Genomic DNA, 7,370 nt, shown 5'->3' with positions numbered 1-7,370 from the left:
CGAGGAGACAGCGTTTGGGATGAAAGCCCAGGAGTGGAGGTAAGCAGCTTGGCTGCCCAAACAGTTCAGCAAGGCAAAGGAAAACTTTTTGATTTATGTATGTAGAAATGTTTCTAACCAAAACATATTAAGGTTATCAGGTTTGCTGACGGATGGGAACTCCAGTTTGCAATATTCTCTGACAACACTTGCCTGTGACTCATACTTTATATTCTTTAGACAAAACTCCCACTTTGTTGTCTTCTGGTCTGAACCAGCCCTGGCCAGATCAGGAGACACTGCTTACAAAACCTTTTTTGCAAATCCTGAAGCATTTTCAGATCCAGCCATATCTGAACTCCTTTTTTCTTATTCTCCAAATTTTCAAAACTTCAGATACTTTTGTAGCTGTAGGCTTGCACAGATACTTGAAACTGTACCATTTGCACTGCTAATAACACATGACTAACAGACTCAGAATAAATAGTCCGTGTGCATTTATAGAGTCATACCTACCTCTAAGCTACCTTCTTTAAGTGAGTGAAATTCTCTGGATCTCCATGAATGTGCATAAATATAAAGCTGAAACATCACTGTGCATGAATTAGGGTGAATGAGTCCATCTAATTAAGCAAAGGCTTTTCCTAACGCACCATTTGTAAACACTGGTTGTGTTCAAGTGAAATGTGAAACGTCAATTAACTTTAATCCAGACTTTGCCTCTGGTGAGGAGCAAAGCTCATAGGGCTGCCCACAGGTTCTAATGTTGTTCCCCAGACTGTGGTGTTAAAGCTGTGAAGGATTGGGATGGCTGACAACCACTGAGTTTGCCTGAGTAAATGAGTAATGCTGACTTTCCCTCCCAGGCCCACTGGGTCCTGAGTGTGATTAAAGGCAAGTCAAGAAGGACTGCGTGCTATTAATTCTATAGAGGAAATCTCTTGCATTATTCATTAGATGTATACAGCTTATTCTAGGAGGAGAGAAAATAGAGAAGCACCTTTGGTTGTATTGTAACATCTGTGAGTACAGCTGGCTCTTTTTCTCTGTGTTCCACTTATTATGTGCAATTTGTATGTTTTCTTCTCCATCCTCAGGAAAAAAAAAAAAAAAAGGCACTAAAGAGAAGAAACTTGCAATGCTTGTTATTACCAGGGCAAAACTCCTACTCTTCCAGCAGAGACAGGAATGGCCAAGCTCTTGTTCAGCCTTGGCTGTAATATCTACTATCATTTGTCAGCCTTCACATAATCAGGTAATTTAATGTAATTCCTACATTTTCAATCAAGCCTAGTGAGCAGATGGCAGAATTCAAGCCCGTAGATTTTGTCTAATGATGCAGTCTGATTCCAGACCCGAAGCCGGCTGCTGGTGCTGTCTCTGCCTTCACGGCGGAGCTCAGCTCGCGCCGCTGCAGCGTGGGCTTGGGCAAGGGGAGGCTCGGGCTGGGCTGGGGTCACTGGCCAGGCAGCTGCACCTGGGTGGAAGTGAGATTAAACACCTTCTCCTTCATTCAATGGCTGGAACCACCTCCAGCTGTATGACTGCAGAGGGAAGGGGATGGGTGCACTGAGATGGGGCAGCGCAGGGTTTTGCAGGGCAGGGAGGCTTGGCCGGTGCTGCGCTGCCACTGCCCCTTCCCATGCCCAAGTGGAGGGGCAGCTCCCAGGGTGTCAGCACTGTGCTTTGTGTGGGGCGTCAAACACGGATCCTCTCTGCTTGCCAGCAGGAGTAACAAACGATTTTGCAGTTTGGGCAAAAGCTTGATGATGTCCCCAGCACTGAATAAATACTCCCCAGGTGGCAGGTAAGGGGGCAGTCACTGTGTTTCAGAGCATCAGCATCTCAGTTGATGGGAAGGAGCAAATACATGGGTATGAAGGAACACAGACGTCAGGAGTTTGTATGAGCTCCACTTTGTCTTGATTCGTAAGTTTGGCCAAGAGATGTGATGCCCCACATCTTATTTCTCCTATCTTTAAAGAGTAGCAACACTCACATTCCATGCTGAAGAAGTAAAACTTAACGCAGAAATGGCCATGAAATACTTTGATAAATAATAGTGAAGACATTTGAAAAGTGTGTTATTGGGAAGATCTGAGCATTCCTTTCCAGTCAGCTGCTCCAAAATAACATTTTGCTTTAGAAACAGGGAAAGCCTCGTCTGCACTGCCTGTGTGCAGAGAGGAAGGCAGAACAGCTCCTCCTGGGAAGTTTGTCTCCCCCAGCCTCCTTTGGGAAGCAGTCTGGCATGTCTGCTGGTCCAGGAGGGGGCTCTAATAGCTGGATCCCAAAACACAGGACATCTCCTTCCAGCCTCGCCTGGCTTACTGCTGCCTGAGCCCTCCTGTTTGCCCCCCCAGCTCCTCTGCTTTGCCTGGCTGGTGCCTGGCTCAAAGGCAGCTTTGACAGGCGGCAGGACGCTTGTGTGTGTGTCTGCACAGCAGCAACATGTTCGTGTGAGTGTTTGCACACACTGCTGGGTGTTTCAAGCCTTCAAGCAATGTCAAGTTAGATGGACTTGCTGCTAAGTACTGCTTTGTTAAGTGATAACTAAAGAGATATAATCTTTTCATGCCTGCTCCCAGAGGAGGGCTGGAGGTGGTTGCTTTGCATGTTGCATTAACATTACTTTTCTGATTCTGAGTTGCTAGGCACCCCAAAAAAACAACTTGAGAGCTACCTTGGAGAATGAAAACCTGGACATATCGATGTTGCATTACATCAGTGGCACCCCAAGAGAGTTGCACCGTGTATAAGATTAATGCACAGTATGTGGCAATCATCTGTCCCTCCTCCCATTTGCCTGAGGATTTCTCTTGTTGATGCTGTGGCAGCTGGGGAAACACGGCTGCTGCCAGAGCACTGGTACTTCTGGGGGGCAGGACAGAGGGGCTGGGCGCTGCTGAGCATGGCAGGGCTGTCCTGGGGCAGCAGTTTCTGTGAGGGGGGTCCCAGGGGTGCTGTGAGTCTCCCCACCCTCCCTTGTTTCTCCAGTGGAGCTGTGCTAAGAGGCATTTAGTGCCAAGCACAGATGTACTAATGATTGTGGATTTCTGCTCAATTAGGAGGACTGAAAAGGACTTAAAAGGCATCTTCAAAGAACTGCTAGCTCCTGCACAGGTGGTCATTGTTTCAGAGTGACTGGAGCCTTATAAGTGGAAAGGCACAGATAAGTAGATACATCTGCACTGGTGCAGTGGGGTGCTTGGGTGTTGTGATGCCATTGGTACAGACCCTTCCCAGATGTCTGGCTGAATCAAGGCAGAAGGTGAGCTGTGTTCTGCACACATGGCTGCTAAGCTGGTGAGCTTTGTGGGCAAAGCTTAACCAGGCTGTTGGAAAGGTGAAACCAGGGAGCAAGAGAGATATTAATTTTATTTGGTGGCAAAAAGACAGAAACAAGAAGGGTGGCAAGCACGTTTCTGTGTTGCTTTTGTTGCATGTGCTCATGTTTTGATGGATGGTCCTTCTGTTCCCTGGTGCCCATGGCTGCTGTCCTGACGCGTGTGGCTGGAGGACTGGCAATGACCAGGGGGCTCCACTAACACCTTGCTTCCCCCTCCCTCCTCTGGCCATGGAGATGAGAGATTAATTCCCAGCTGTGATAGTCATTGTCTCCTTGTGCAGGTTCATCAGGTGCAACACAGACTCAAGCTTGTCTGAACCTTGATGATAAGCTCTCCTTGTTGAAAGCCATTATATTCGCTACTAGCTGAGTATAATTCTGACTGACTACTGCAGTTCTCCTCTGCATGTAATTGAATTCATATTCATCATAAAGCAATGAAAAATAAATTGTGTGTGTGTTTTTTTCCCCCTCATAAAGCAAGGCATGCCGCTGGCTCTGCCTTCCCTGTAATCTTCCTCTTTGCAACATATTGTAATAGAATTCATGGGAACAGAACAGCTGAAATAGACTGTGTGTTTTTGACCCACCTAGCAGAAAGTGAGTTTTATTTCAGTGCCAAGGAGGAATTGATTCATTCAGTTGGCTTCGAGGGAAAGCCAAACTTTAAGATGCTTCAGTACCAAAGAACGGTGCTGGCTAAGCTGCAGGCTGACTGTGGTGGTGTGGTGGAGGACCTGTGCCTCAAGTTGTGGTGGGGTTGCCAAAATACTCCACCAATCCGTTGGTTTGAGTCTAAGGTCTTAAAGACGTCAGTGTGTTTCCATGCTAGGTTTCCAGGTTCAAGCCTCTGTAACACAAAACATCCAAGTTCACAAGAATCTGCCAGTCCTGGCAGTGCCAGGGGTCAGCTCAAGGAGTCTGTCGTACCGTGGATGTTTGCTGTCCCCGTGGCAATGACAAGCTTGGTGCAGAGGGTGAGAACTGGTCTGGGACTATGGGGACCAAAGTCAAGGGCACAGGGCATTGCTGTGCAAGGTACTCATTCTCTTACACCTTATTCTTGAACTGCAGCTGGTGGCTTTCATTGTGTTGGTCCGTGGTAGAGAAGTCCTCCTCTGAAGCAGATGTCAAACCACTGGAACTCTCTAAATTCTTTTTAAAACCCTTTTGTCTGGGCATCTCACAAATGGCAGATAGTGGGTGGGGAGCGGATCAGCTGAGGCCATTGCCTCCTCCCTAGTCGTGTTTACCTTTTCTTTCTGTTCCGTCTTTGATAGGATCCAGAAACCAGGAGCTCATGGTGCCTGTGAGCAGAGCTGCTCCTGCGCTGTAAAGGCCTGTCAGAAACGCTCTGACAGGAAAAAAAAAAAGACATGTTTTCTGCAGCCCCTGGTTTGCTGCCAGCTGTGGGATAGCTGCTTCGGAGACAGACCAGCCCAGACAGTCCCAATGCACCATAAAATTCCCGAGTTTTGTTCAACAAAGGGTCCAAATGTCTTTTCAGTTAATTATTAATTTCAATGTGGTGAAATCATTAATTACATTTTAATAGTGAAAGATGTTACTTCTGCAGTTTGTGAAATGAACATTAGGAAAAGAAATAAAGAGGAACCCATTGGTAACGAGTCCTGGGAGCTGTGTGAGTGAGCCGCAGGAGCTGGAGAGGCTGCAGACCTCTGTCAGGCTCCCGCTTCTCCCCATGTCTTTTGTCCACTGCCTTCTCCCAGCACTTGCACCGGCAAACGTGTAGGAAAAGGGTGGCAAGCAAGGCAGGCATGTGAACAGCACCATGCTTGTGCTGCCCTGCATAGGACATGCTTTCCATCCTAAATCAGTGTTAGTTGCATGCCAGATATTCCAAATCCTTCCTTCACCTTGCTCAGGTTGGCTGTCCTCCCTTCCCTGCTGCGCTGGAATTTCCTTAAAGTAGTAAGAAAATGTAGAGCAGGGTTTTAGCCTGCAGGTTCCTGAGGAACACATCTGCCATGGAGGAAATCTAGACCCACGACTCAGGAGAGGAAGATATTCCTCTCCAATCAGTCCAGATGACGGTATGTGACCATGCAATAGGATGAGGTGGGTTAATGCGTGACTTGTTGCAGCAAGGCAATGCGAGCACACCCCCCAGCGGGGACCAGGACCGGGTCACCTGTGTGCTGGGAAGTTTGCTCTGGTGGCTGTGTCATACCTGAGGGAAGAGCTGAGGCTGTGATGATATAATTACAGTGAGCAATTGTTAAAATAATTCATCTGTTTTGTGCCGTATGAGAGAAGTCAGGAATTAAAACCTGCAAAAGGGGAATTTGATGTGTGATGCTGTAACCCTACTGGGCATTTGACAGTGCTCTCTAAATTAGAAGTTTGTTTTGATGGCTGTTCCTTGGAGTGTCATATTATGCATAAATACTCTTTCTGTTTTCACCCTTACAGTTTTGGTGTTTTCTACAGCTCAGTAAACATTTGCTGCTGCTGATGGGAGTTGTCATGTAAGATCAGGAAAGTATTTTCCTTAGGTCAGAACTTTTTCCAGGCCAGTAGAGAGGATTCAGGTGCCACCAGGTAGAACCAAGAGGAGCATTTAAAACTAAGTGTATTTATCATATGATTATGTGTTCTCATGGTGGGAACTTTTAAATTTTTTTGTCAATACCCCTTTTTTCTCCCTAGCAGTTGAGCACTTCCAGCACTGTCAAAAACCAGAGTGTGACTAGGAAGAAAATCCCGGGTGAATCAGTGACTGAGCTGGGAAAGAAGAAGGAACCCAAAGACCCAGCTCCTCCAGAGCACTGAAGGAGAGGGAATTACCCCAAAGTCCTGCTTGACCTGTGGCTTTCTAAAGACTGATGTGTAGGAGACAGCGACAATACCTGGATTTTCCCCTGAAGCCACCGAATGGGCTAAGTAGAAGAATGGAGAACTAGCCAAGCTGCTGCTGGTATCCCAGCCACACAGGACAGGGATCTTGTCCTGGCTCCATGGGCCTCAGAACTACAGCTCTCTCCAAGAAGAAAACCAGCACTTATTCTCAGATGCTTAAGCTGATTGAATCCATGATCTGCCTGGTCAGCCTCTGAATACTGCTTCCCCTTGCTTGAGTCATTTAATCACCACTGCCAATCAGCACTATTGAAGAGAGCAACAATACCTTTCAAAGCTCAATCACCTTCATAATCGTCTCACTGTCAGCACATACCTCTCCCTGGAGAGCAGAATTGCAGACAGATGAGATGCAGGGTGGTTTTGCAACTGAAATGTTCACGCCTGTGTGTGTGTGTCTCCTGAGCACACATATGACTATACATACACACGTGCGAATGTAAGTTGTGGTTTTAAGCATAGGCCAAGCGTTGGGAATGGCACGCATGCAAACAGGGAACTATGCACTTAACGGAGTCTGCAGCTTCCTAAACACGCAGTCAGCTGAGGAATATGCTTAAAAACAAGAGCAATGTTGCAAGGCTTCCTGGTCAGTGTTCAATGCACCCTGGAGAGGGCTCACATGGGGATGAGCCTGTGGCAGTCCCTGTGCTGGAAGAGCTTCCTGGTGCTACATCTCCTCGTTGTCATCAAGTTGTGCAAGCTGCTCATTCTTGTCTTTTTAAATCAGCAATGACTGGAGCCTCTGAGAACCTGTTCAGCTTTGTGGAGATGCTCAGTCATGGGACAGTCTATTCCAGCCGGTGTAGTTGCTCAGTCTCCCTGCCCACCTTCCCATCTCTTGCCCTTCTGTCCCAGCACCAAAGTTGTCTGAAAGCTTCTATTTCCCTGTAGAAACTTTCAGCTTCAAGAGATGGGTAATTTTCTGCAAAAACCTCATTTACTGAAGAATTTCCAACTCTAATAGCTATCCATTCTTCTCCAGCTTTCTACCCAGCTTTCTCTCTACTTTATCCCTCCTGACATGCAGCAGCCAGAGATAGACCTCCGTGGTCTGGAGCGGTCTGTCTAGCGCCAGTCGCCAGTCCTGCCCTGGGTTTTGGGGCAAGCACAAAAAGCAATGTCGCCCTTCAGCTCTGAGATGTGAGCACGGGCACCCAGC

General features: G+C 47.3%; 1 protein-coding gene across 1 annotated transcript in view; it reads right to left on the bottom strand.

The window, feature by feature from the left end:
- The window catches only part of LOC308071079 (protein FAM83D-B-like), a 441,583-nt gene extending 438,069 nt beyond the window's left edge, over nt 1–3,514 (bottom strand). Inside the window, exon 1 of the mRNA XM_080405980.1 lies at nt 3,502–3,514. The gene's annotated coding sequence lies outside the window, so the exon portion shown is untranslated. The remainder of the gene's footprint in view (nt 1–3,501) is intronic.
- Nucleotides 3,515–7,370: the final 3,856 nt, after the last annotated feature.

The sequence above is a fragment of the Falco punctatus genome (assembly GCF_963210335.1).
Source record: "Falco punctatus genome assembly, chromosome: 10".
NCBI classification, from domain to species: Eukaryota; Metazoa; Chordata; class Aves; order Falconiformes; family Falconidae; genus Falco; species Falco punctatus.
This window is presented reverse-complemented; position numbering and strand designations above follow the sequence as displayed.